The 12,693-nt window shown below is 38.9% G+C and overlaps 1 pseudogene across 1 annotated transcript; it reads left to right on the top strand.

The window, feature by feature from the left end:
• The first annotated feature begins 6,502 nt into the window (after positions 1-6,502).
• LOC308649379 (trimeric intracellular cation channel type B-like) lies at positions 6,503-11,026 on the top strand (annotated as a pseudogene). Its single transcript has 2 exons — positions 6,503-7,216; positions 10,959-11,026. The product of its transcript is annotated as a trimeric intracellular cation channel type B-like (transcript).
• Positions 11,027-12,693: the final 1,667 nt, after the last annotated feature.

Raw genomic sequence — 12,693 nt, 5'->3', positions numbered from 1 at the left:
AAAGATACCAGATAAATAATCAAAGGATGCATCTCAAGACCATTGAAAAACAAAAACAAATCAATTCCAATGGTCAGTATAAGGGAATAAATAATTAAAATCAGAGGTGAAATTGATGAAATAGAGAATACAAAAACAATAAAAAGGATCAATTACATGAAGAGTTAGTCTTTGAAAAGATAAACAAGATTGATAAGCCCTTAGCCAAACAACCAAAAGAAAAAGATAGAAGACCTAAATTAATCAAACTTGAAATGAAAAAGGAGAAATGACTACAAATATGACAGAAATCCAGAGGATTATTAGGGAGTAGATTTGAAAACTTATACTCCAATACATTGGAAAACCTAGAAGAAATGGATACATTTCTAGGCACCTGCCAAAATCAAATCAAGAAGACATAGAAAACTCACACAGATCAATAACTAGCAATGAGATAGAAGAAGTAATAAAAAAAAACACCTGGGGGCTGGGGTTGTAGCTCAGTGGTACAACACTTGTCTTGCAAGTGTGAGGCACTGGGTTCCATCTCAGCATCACATAAAAATACATAAATAGGGGCTGGGGCTGGGGCTCAGAGGTAGACTTCTCACCTACCATGTGGAAGGCCCTGGGTTCCATCCTCAGCATCACATAAAAAAATAAATAAAGATATAAAAATAAATAAGTAAATAAAAATAAATGTATTGTGTCCATCTACAACTAAAAAAAATGTTTTAAAAAAACCCACCTGTAATGGTTTAGATATTAGGTTTCACCAAAAGCTCATATGTGAGACAATGCAATGATTTTCAGAGGTGAAGTGACTATGAGCTAAGCAGTGGTTCAATCCAGAGGTAACTGTAGGCAGGTAGGTTTTGGCTACCTGATTTAGGGCATGGGAGATGTACCTTAGGTACTTACATTGTATAAATGAATCTCTCTCTGTTTCTCTCTCTCTGCCCCCCCCCTCCCCGGCCTGGCAGGCTCACACTACCTCGCTCTCTTGCTCTCACTCTTACTCTAGTTCTCTTGCTCTCACTCTCTGGCTCTCACTTTCACTCTCACTCTCACTATCATTCTACTTCCTGGTCGCTATGAAGCCACCTGTGAATTACATGAGTGTCTTCACTAGGAATGGAAGCCAAGGAAATTTACGTTTAACTTTGGGAAATATTTGTGGCTCCTCCCATTCAGTAGATTGCCCAAGACACAGAATCTTATCTCTGCTCTACTAGGGAGAGCCCTCACAGTAGCTCTGGAGATGGGCATTTCCTGTTGGGAACTGAACAGCCCCCTTGTACCTTTTTCAGCAAGGAACACTCCATGGAAAACCTTTGATGTTCCCCGATATATAAATAAAGCAAGCACTGGCTCCATTTTGCTTTTTTCTTAGTGTGGAAGCAGCTAGCCTGTCCTGACCCCCCTCCTCCCACTTAAAGATATACATATTTCCTGTGTTCTGTGGTGTTTTACTTTGCTCTATTTTTCTTACCCTTTATTCTGCACCTAGCCCATTCCACCTAGAGGAACCCCATTTCTACCCCCACCCCCAACCCCATGCAGGTCGTGGGTGTGGTTCCTCCATGCCCTTCCACCATGAAGTTCTGCCACATCTATGTCCCATAACAATGGAGTGGGCCATCTATGGACTGAGATCTCTAAAATCATGAGTAACAAACTTTTCCTCCTCTAAAATTGTTCTTGTTAGAACTTTTGGTCACAGTAACAAAAAGGCCAAATAAAACATCATCCAACAGAAAAAAAAACCCAGGAACACAATGATTCTAAGCTGAATTCTACCAGAATTTTAAAGGTTTACTCATGCCAACTCTCCTCAAATAATTCCAAAAATGGAATGGGAATAAACACTTCAAATACATACTATGAAGCCAGTGTCATCATCAGACCAAAGCCAGTCTCACTACAAATAAATATATCTGATTAATATCAATATCTCTGATTAACTTAGATGAAAAATTCTTAATAAAATATTAGCAAAAGGGAGGGGCAGGGAATTAGCGAGGTGGTGGAATGTGATGGACATCATTATACAAAGTACATGTATAAAGAATTGAATTGGGAATCAACATACTTTATATACAGAGATACAAAAATTGTGGTAAATATGTGTATTAAGAATTGCAATGCAAAACAACAACAACAACAACAACAACAACAACAACAAAAGAATAGTGTTACCTTAGATTAGGTAGAGGGAAGTGAAAGGAGGGAAAGGCAGGGGATGTGGGGATAAGAAAGATAGTAGAATGAAACAGACATTATTACTGTATGTATATATGTATGTATGTGACTGTATGACCAATGTGATTCTACAATATGTATACTCAGAAAAATGAGAAATTATATCCCATCTATATATGATACATCAAAGTACATAAGTCCATTCTACTGTCATGTATAACTAATTTAAAAAAATCAATACCAAAAAATAAAATATTAGCAAATTGTATTCAATAAAATATTAAGATGATTGTACATCATGACTAAGAAGGATTTATCCAAATGATGCAAAGATGGTTTAACATTCACAAATCAAAACATGCAATATACTACATAAATAGAATTAAGGAGAAAAATCACATACTCATCTCAATAGATGCAGAGAAAGCCTTCAATGAAATTTGGAACCCATTCATGATAAAGACACCAAGAAAACTAGGCATAGAAAGAACTTACCTCATCATAAGGGCTATGATCAACAAGCGCAAAGCCAACATCATAGTGAATGGGAAAAACTGAAAACATTTCCTTGAAGATCTGGAAAAAGAAAAGGATGTCTACACTCATCACTCCTATTCAATATATTACTAGAAATTCTATAGATCAAACAGACAAGAGAGAAAATCAAAGGGATAAAAATAGGAAAAGAAGAAGTTGAATTTTCAATGATTGCAAATGAAACAATTCTATAATTAGAAGATCCAAAAATCTCCCCAGGAGACTACTAGAACCAATAAACAACTTCAGCAAAGTCTCAGGTTACAAAAATCAACATATAAAAATCAATATTTTCCTATACACCAATAATGAATCTCCTGAGAAAGAAATTAGAAAAACAATCCCATTCACAATAGCCTCAACAAAGAAAGTACCTAGGAATAAATCAAACCAAGGAGGTAAAAGACCTCCACTATGTACACTATAGAACAGTGAAGAAAGAAATTGAAGAAGACACAAGAATAGGAGAGATGTCCCATGTTCAAAGATACGCAGAATGAATATTGCTAAATGAACATAAAACCAAAAGCAATATACAGATTCGATACAATCCCCATCAAAATATCAATGACATTTTTTTCAAAGAACTAGAGAAAACAGTTTTATTGTGCAGTTGGAAGAATGAAAGACCCAGAAAAGCCAAAGCAGTTCTGAGCCTAAAAAATCACAGCACCTGACTTCAAATTATACTACATAGCAATAGTAACAAAAAATGCATGGTACTTGGGTACTTGGTATAAACACACACACACACACACACACACACACACACACACACACACTCACACACCAAACAGATACAGTCATCTGATCCTTGATAAAGGTGCAAAAACATGCAGTGGAGAAAAGAATGACTTTTAAACAATTGTGTTGGAAAACAGGCTATGCATATGTGGAAGAATAAGGTGTGATTTTTATTTCTCACCTTGCACAAGTCAACTCAAAATGATCAAAGTCCTAGGAATTAGGCCATAAATTATGCAAGTCCTAGAAGAAAAAGGAGGTTCAACACCTAACGTACAGGTACAGGTAATGACTTTCTCAATAGGAACCTGAAAGCTCAGAAAATGACGCCTACTCTTCTGACAGAGGATTGATATCCAGCATATATAAAGAACTCAAAAGACTCAACACCATAAAAAATAATCCAAATAATAAATGGCTCTATCTGAAGTGTGAGGAGTAAAGATTTGTTCCCATGATGTAGGCTCACTATTTACCTCTCTTTTGTTTCTTTTGCTGAGAAAAAACTTTTTAGTTTGAGCAAGTCCCATTTGTTGATTCTAGATATTAATTCTTGTGCTATGTGGGTGTCCTATTGGGGAATTTGGAGCCCAACCCCACAGTGTGTAGGTCGTAGCCAACTTTTTCTTCTATCAGATGCCTTGTCTCTGGTTTGATATCAAGCTCCTTGATCCATTTTGAGTTAACTTTTGTGCATGGCGAGAGAAAGGGATTCCCTAAAGACCTAAAAAGAGCATGCTACAGGGACACTGCTACATCGATGTTCATAGCAGCACAATTCACAATAGCAAGACTGTGAAGCAACCTAGATGCCCTTCAATAGACGAATGGATAAAAAAAAATGTGGCATTTATACACAATGGAGTATTACTCTGCATTAAAAAATGACAAAATTATAGAATTTGGAGAGAAATGGATGGCATTAGAGCAGATTATGCTAAGTGAAGCTAGCCAATCCCTAAAAAACAAATGCCAAATGTCTTCTTTGATATAAGGAAAGTAACTAAGAATAGAGTAGGGAAGAAGAGCATGAGAAGATGACTAACATTAAACAGGGATGAGAGGTGGGAGGGGCAGGGAGAGAGAAGGGAAATTGCTTGGAAATGGAAGGAGACCCTTAGGGTTATACAAAATTACATACAAGAGGAAGTGAGGGGAAAGGGAAAAATAATACAAGGGGGAGAAATGAATTATAGTAGAGGGGGTAGAGAGAGAAGAGGGGAGGGGAGGGGAGGGGAGGGGGGATAGTAGAGGATAGGAAAGGCAGCAAAATACAACAGACATGAGTATGTCAATATGTAAATCAGTGGAAGTGTAACTGATGTGACTCTGCAATCTGTATATGGGGTAAAAATGGGAGTTCATAACCCACTTGAATCAAAGTGTGAAATATGATATATCAAGAACTATGTAATGTTTTGAACGACCAATTAAAAAAAATAATAATAAATGGGCAAATCACCTAAACAAGACACTTCTCAAAAGAAACACAAATGGTCAACAAATACATGAAAATATCATTAGCAATTAGGGAAAAGTAAATCAAAACTACACTGAGATTTCATCCCACTCCAGTTTCAATGGCAGCCATCATGAATATAAACAATAATAAATGCTGGAGAAGATGTGGAGAAAGAACAACACTGTTGGTAGGATTGTAAATTAGTACAACTACTAAGGAAATTAGTAGAGAGGTCCCTCAAGACTCGGAATGGTACCACCACCCAGTTGTACCACTCCTCAGTATTAAGTCTAAAAAATTAAAATCATCACACAACAGTGATACACACATACTCATGTTTATAGCAGCATAATTCAAAATAGTCAAACTATGGTACCAGCCTAAATTCCCATCAATGGATGAAAAAAGAGAATATGGAATGTATAAAGGATGGAGTTTGACATAGCCATAAGGAAGAATGAAAATTTTCCATTTTCAGGAAAATGGATTGAATTTGACAACATTATGTTAAGTGAAATAAGCCAGAGTCAGAAAGTCAAGGATTACATGTGGAAGATAGAGAGAAAAAAAACAAAGAAAGGAGGGGAGGGTCTCATGAGAATCAAAGGAAGATAACTAGAGTAGAGGAAAGGAACCAGGGGAGGGAGGAGGAGATGGAAAGGGGAAATCCTGGGGAATGATATTAGAAAATTACTTTGTTATATTGTGTACACATTTGAATACATAACAACAAATTCCACCATTATGTACAACTACCATGCACTAATAAAAAATATAGAAAACAAAAAATGGAGAAGGAGCCAGGCCCTATGGTGCATGCCTGCTACCTGGAGGCTGGGCAGGAGCATTCCTTTGAGCCAAGAAGTTTTAGTCCAGCCTGGAAAACAGAGCAGACTCAGCTCCAAAATAAAACAAAACAAAAGAACACACAACTGTGGCAAATACAAAGAATACTAATCAGTTTTAAGAACAATAACAAAAAAGGTAATTAGGGCTGAGGATGAAGCTCCCCAGGGATAGAGGGATTGCCCAGCAGACTCAAGAGCTTGAGATCTATCCCTAGTATATTTACATAAAAAGCCCCTGTAAAACAGGAAATTATGTCATTTTTGACAATATAGATTACCTAGAGGAGACAATGAGAGAATAAAACAGAATGATCTCACTTATATGTGGAGATTGAGGCAGGCAGAAGGGGTGCTGGTTAGCACAGGTTGAGAGTAGAGAGAAGAGGGGAGACACTGGTCAAGGGGTATAAAGTTTCAATTAGATAGGAGGAATTACATCTGTGCCATTCTATAGCACATCAAGATGACCACAGTGAATAATAATGTAGTGTATGTTGCAAAATAGCTTAAAGAGGATTTTAACTGATCAGGTCACAGGAAATGATAAATGTTTGACCTGAGAGATATGCTAATTGCTCTGATTTCACCATTATAAAATGAATACTTATGTCAAAACATCACACTGTGTCCTATAAATCTATACAATTATGTGTTAAGGAAAAGAAAATAAAACTAGAGGCCAGCTGGCAAGGCCCAGTCTGTTTGACCTCAGGGGTAGGTTGCAGACATGGACTCATGGGAGGAGCTGGCACTGGCCTTCTCCTGCACATCCATGTTTCCCTTTTTTGACATCACCCACTATCTGGTGTCTGTGATGGCACTGAAGCATCAGCTGGTAGGAGTGGAAGGGGCATGGAAGAATCCTGTTTCAAGCTGGTCTACTGCTATGCTCCACTGCTTTGGTGGAGGAATTTTAACATGTGTACTGCTTGAAGAGCCTCCACTGAGGTTTCTTGCAAACCACATTAATATTTTACTGGCATCTTCAATCTGGTATAATATATATATATTGCCCATGGGACCTAATTTCCTAAGGCTATTTATTCTTAACCCACTCAATTTCTGGCTGTGGAGATGAAGGAAGTGACCAGAACTTGGAAAATAGAAGGTGGAGTCACACATGCTAATAGCTATTACCAAAATGACTGGCCAGTCATGATAGCTATTGGATGGGCCCAAGGTGCAGGTGGTATCATTATCATGAATTTTGAACAGTTGGTAAAAGGAGTTTGGAAACCAGAGATGATGAATGGCTTAAGATGACCTATCTTTCCAGGGTAACCTTGCTGGGGTCTTTTCACATTTCAGCACACCAAGCATCTGACCATATCAAATCATAATCTTATGTTCCTTTATACCATCTTTCTTGTGGCCAAAAAGATAACCATCATGGTTACACAGACTTCTTCTATAACTCTTAGTCCTTTTAAGGATATATTGAGTTGGCTGCTCTTTGGCAGCAAAAGTTTTCATTGTATAAAAAGAAATGTGGAACAAAATTATCTTCTAATTTCACTAGTTCATTAGTCTCCAAACCTATGACTGATGGTTCAGATAATGTTAAAAGGAAACTTACTAAGAACACTGAGTAAATTTACTTGAGCTCTAGAAGGCAAAAAAATTTTTTTTTCTTTTCTACCTATCAGATTGTGATATATATTTGTATGCAGATGATGTGAAATAACGATTATATATAAGGAATGGAGGTGACAAAAAGAAATAAATTCTATATTAGTGTGACTACCACTTTCTTGATTTTAATTCTTGAGTGTCATGAGTATATCATGTGAATTTTGTTTTGTGATACAAAGTATCTCTTCTGGGTATTTAAATATTTTACATTGATAAAAGAAATTATCAAAATTTTAAAGATTGGGTATTTTCATACATTTAAAAATATGAATCTATTGGGCTTTAGTTCAGCAGAATTAAACTTTTGTTTTACATTGCCATCATAATTCTTAGGTATGGAAAATTAATTGATTAAAAAATTAAAATTGCTTTTTAATTTTGAGCACTGAAGACTGTAAAGTCTTCCTAAAAGAAAATATAAAATACTTTATAAGTGAAAATAAATTGCTAGTTTATGTTTGCTATGTAAACATTGTAATTTTGCCCACATTAAATTGGAAAGTACATGAAATTTAACTTAATTTTATCTCTAGTAGTATTTTTCAGTAAAAACACAATATTGTTAGTATGAGTTTCAATTTTAAGTCTGTTTCATGCCCTTGTTTCAAAAAACTGTTTTTCTTATTCCATCAAAAGAAAATCTGAGGTGTGATTTTTTGATAAATTACTAACTCCATGTTTGATACTTTTCAGTGTTCCAAAATTACAAAACGTGCTTGGTTTTTTTTTTTTTTTTTTTTGTTCCTCTCTTCCTCTCTCCTTAAAACACGTTTAATTCAACTGGAAAGAAATTTTTCATGTTTCACATGTTTTCTCTGACTTTGGTTGTTCTGAATACATTGCTAGCAGTTGTCTTAATGATTAAAAAAATGTATTATCTCCATTTAATTTTTTTCTTCCGTGTCTCCTTTCTAGTGGCTACTTTCTTAGTTTTTTGTTTGAATATCCCATGTTAGATTACATATGGTTATGTTTAGTTTTAATCTACATATATGTATTATTAATTTTAAATAAAAACTGATTAGCTTCATGTGAAAATGCTCAGCTCTGATGAGAACTATGTACAATTGATAGTAATCAGCTAAGAAACAGATCAACGGAAATCCATTGATTGAAGAATGGTGACATTAAATCTTGTTTCTTACTGGCAAAACAAAAAACAAGAAAAGGAATTAAATAATGCTAGAGTTTCTTTAACTGATAGTTTAAAAGTACACTTCCAACATTCAAACTCTGTGACATGACTTCTTATGCCAAGACTATGAACCTACCTACACCCTGTATGAGGTAGAAATTTTAGATGGCTTAGAAGTACTCACATCATATTCAAGTTGAAAGTTCAGGTTCTGGTGGAGTTTAGCTATCATTGGGTATTGCTCAATAAGCACTCACTCAGTGGGGACAGACCAAACTGGAGCAGAGAGGGAGGGGCTACGCTTAATGGAAGAGCCAAGCCTTGACACTTTCCCAGCACACTGCCCTCATTCAAGTACAGCCTTTCTGGCAATGTAACCAGTAACCAAATTATATGAGCTCTTTGCAGATTTCAGCCACTTCTGCTCTCAGAAGCAACTTCTGCACTAAAATCTCTCAGGATCCAAACACCCTCACACGTTTCAGCCATTCTAATCTGCTCCTTTTCCTGCCATTGACTCCAAGATCCAGCAGTTCTCCTTTCTTCTGGCCATATCCCATAACTGCCCTAGCTCTCCCAGGGCAACTCAGGAGCCCCATCAGGCTGCCCCCCATGGGCCAATCCAACACCAACCAATCTCCTTAGGGGATCTGCATCTCTGGGCCCATTTGACCCTCATATCAGACAGGTCTATAAGCGCACTCTAAACACCTTTCCAAACACTATAGACATCTCCCCCCACACACACACATACACACACTTGCCCTACTTCTATTAACTGCAACACCACCCTTGGTCACTTCTCACTGACCCTTTCCCCTGCTCCTCTGGCTTCTCCAGGCAGCTCCTAAAACCATTTTTACAGCTCAACAGTCACTACCTTGGTACCAACTTTCAACTACCTTTATCCTAGAATCCTGCAAAGACTTCTTCCTAAATACTGTGTCTATCTCCTATTGTCACTATAATGTTCCAAGCCAAGCCACAACAGGTGCATCTGTTGACTTTAACATAGGATACCTCTACTCTCCCATCAAAGCCCACAGGTGCCACAACCTGCTGTTTAGCATCACCCTCTCCCCCATTTCTCTGGTCACATCTCTCCTAGGCTGAGGTCAAAGCAGGCTGCCCTGTCTCCTTACCCTGTCTCAACAGGATATTACTGCAAAGCAATCTCCCTGGGGATTGCTCCTGCCTCTGCCTTCCAACCATCAGACCTCCTCTCCACATCCTTTAAACAATCCAAAGAAGGTAGTAGTGGTGGTGGCACAACCTCATGATTGTGCTAAAAGCACTGAATTGCACACTTTCAAAGTCTGACTTCTGATAAATGAATTACATCTCAATAGTAAGAGTAATAACCATGCTTACCAGAAAGCTCCTTGTGCTGAAGTTTGCCTTGTCATTAAACACCCTTTCCCCCTCCACTCTCCCTTGGGACTCCTGGACTCACAAGAATACCAGGGGCTTTCTCTGAGTTGACCTTGGGCACCAATGCTGAGTTCCTGAATGCAAACCGAAACCACTGTTCAGAGTGGTTTGAACTTTTTGGCGCCAAACTTTACCGAATTGCTGAAGATCACGTCATCCCCACTTGGACCAAACAAATCAAAACTGTTGGTTGATATATAAGAGCAGAGTGAAGGCGCTTGTGGGCGCCTGGGGGTGGGCGAGCTGCATCTGGGTTTCGGGGTCTCGGCTGCTTGGCAGTTAGGGGAGTCTGCAGGCTGCGAGAATCAGACCCCGAGGCTGGGGATATCCGCAGTCCTGAGCGGGATGTGGAGTCCCACACACTTCAACTAGCATCCCCCTGGATTGTGGTGGGTGGATCTGAAAAACTGAGGAGCCCTCCCACCCCCTCCCAGGGCCACCTTTGGGTTCTAGGATCAGATCACTTCCTAGGGCTCAGTTTCCTGCCAGGAGCAGAATTCCCCCCTCAGGGCAGGACTGATTGAAAACCCCCAGATCCAAAGGAAAACAAAGACTAATTTCAAGGAAAATCCTCTCAATGTTCGGACCCTTCAGTGAGGATCCTAATCCGGACCCCACAGTGTGCTCTCCAGGGAAGACTGAAGTGACTTTCACTGAACCTTCCCAGGAAGAGCGAAGACAGCGCCTCAGCGCGCACAGCACCCTGGTGAGGAGCCCTGCCTTGTGTCTCTTTATTTTGGCTTGTCCCAGGTGGACGCAGTCCCCTGTCTTGGCAACCAGCTTTCAAAAAAACAAGATGAAAAGGAACAGGGAGAGTAAAGAAAAGAGGGTCCTGGAGAGAAAGGTTGAAATGCTGAAGGAAGGAGAGGAGAGGAAGAAAGGTGGGGGAGGGGAGGAGAATTTAAAAAGCAAGGACAGCAGGAAGGGGAAAGAGATGCAGAGATGAGGGCTGTCAGGCCCCCCCCCTTTTCCTGCCTTCCCCTAGGATCAAGCCTCTGCTTCCAAATCAACCCCATTAAGATTCCAGAACAGGATGCAGACCCCGAGCCTTAAGGACACCCCACAACCCCCACTGCAGAAAGGGCCACAGCCCTCCTCCATTTATCATATTTAAAATGAAAACCAGCTGGTGGTGATGGCACAAGCCTGTAATCCCAATGATTTGGGAGGTTGAGGCAGAAGGATTGCCAAGTTCAAGGCCAGCCTCAGCAATTTGAGAGGCCTTAAGCAACTTTATGAGACCCTGTCTCAAAATAAAAAACTAAGGGCTGGGGATGTACTCCATGGTAAAGTGCCTCTTGGGTTTAATCCCCAGTGTGTGTGCGTGTGTGTGTGTGTGTATGTATGTATGTATATGTATGTGTTTGTGTATGTGTGTGTGTGTGTGTGTGTGTATCTCCATCCAAAAAGAAATATAAGGAAGGGTAACAGAGTTCTATTTTCCCATGATTATGTTTCTTTAAAATGTATTTATTTGGTGGTTAAGAACACAGCACCGCCTGAACCAGACCCTGGGTTCAATGCTCAGCTCCTCCCAAAATAAGCAACAACAAAGAAAACCAAACACAAATAAACCCCCCAAATCCAGAAATTACGTGGAGCTTTCTATCAGTTGACCTTGGGCCCCAATGCTGAGTTCCTGACTACAAACTGAAACCACAGTTAGGAGTGGTTTGTAGTTTTTGGCACCAAACTTTACTGGATCACTGAAGATCATTCAGACTTCGAGCTTCCAGACTTTTCCTACTCAAGTGTAGAGGGCTGGGGATGTAACCCAATGGTAACAGGCTTGCCTAGCATGTATGAAGTCTGGGCTTAATCCTTAGCACTTCAAAAACAAGTATCTTCAAAAGTTCTTTATGTGTCAAGCCCTGTTGCTAAGCTACATCTTTTGAAAAACTGGGGTTATTTCTGATATCAATAATCACAATAAACTTTGAGTTTGGATTTAAGATATGATGCTCTCCAAAAGCAATAAATGAATAAAAACACAATAAATGATTGAAAATTCTAAAATATGTTATTTTGTTTCTTGACACATTAAATAGACAGACCTGGATACAGGTTTAACCAGTACCAAAGAGTATAAAGGATGTGTTGAGCTCCCTGCTACACTGCAATGAGAGATGCAAACATCCGTGAATTTAATGGTCAAAGTAGGAGGTATGGCTCCTACTACCTTGGTATTCTGTTCATAATGGAAGAATATGCTAATTGTCAGATAGAAAGAAAACATGTGTTTTATTATTTCTAGCTTTTATTTTTACCCTTAATCCAGGGTCATCTGTTGTGAACACTTTGTCACAGCTGTTCTCACTCTCCCACCCCCATATAAACATGGCTGTTAATGAGATTGCTGCACCTTTGGACAATAAGTTACAAACACCATAATTCTTTTTTTTTAAACTTGGGATTGAACCCAGGGCATTTAACAACTGAGCCACATCACCAAGCCCTTTTTAATATTTTTATTTAGAGACACGGTCTCACTAAATTGCTAGGGCCTCTCTAAGTTGCTCATGCTGGCTTCAAACTTGTGATTCTCCTGCCTCAGCCTCTTGAGCTGCTGGGATTGTTCAGGTGTTCACCACGAGGCCCAGCCCACCATAACTCTTTACCTCCAGATTTGTCTGGATCTATCTCTTAAGAACATGGGTTTGTTTTATTTTCTTTATACAGAACCAAAACACAAATTTCAAGGGGGTGTCACCTTCTTAAAT

This window comes from Spermophilus citellus (genome assembly GCF_964194105.1).
Source record: "Spermophilus citellus genome assembly, chromosome: 5".
NCBI classification, from domain to species: Eukaryota; Metazoa; Chordata; class Mammalia; order Rodentia; family Sciuridae; genus Spermophilus; species Spermophilus citellus.
The sequence above is the reverse complement of the archived record's forward strand: the minus strand, read 5'-3'. Positions and strand labels throughout refer to the sequence as shown.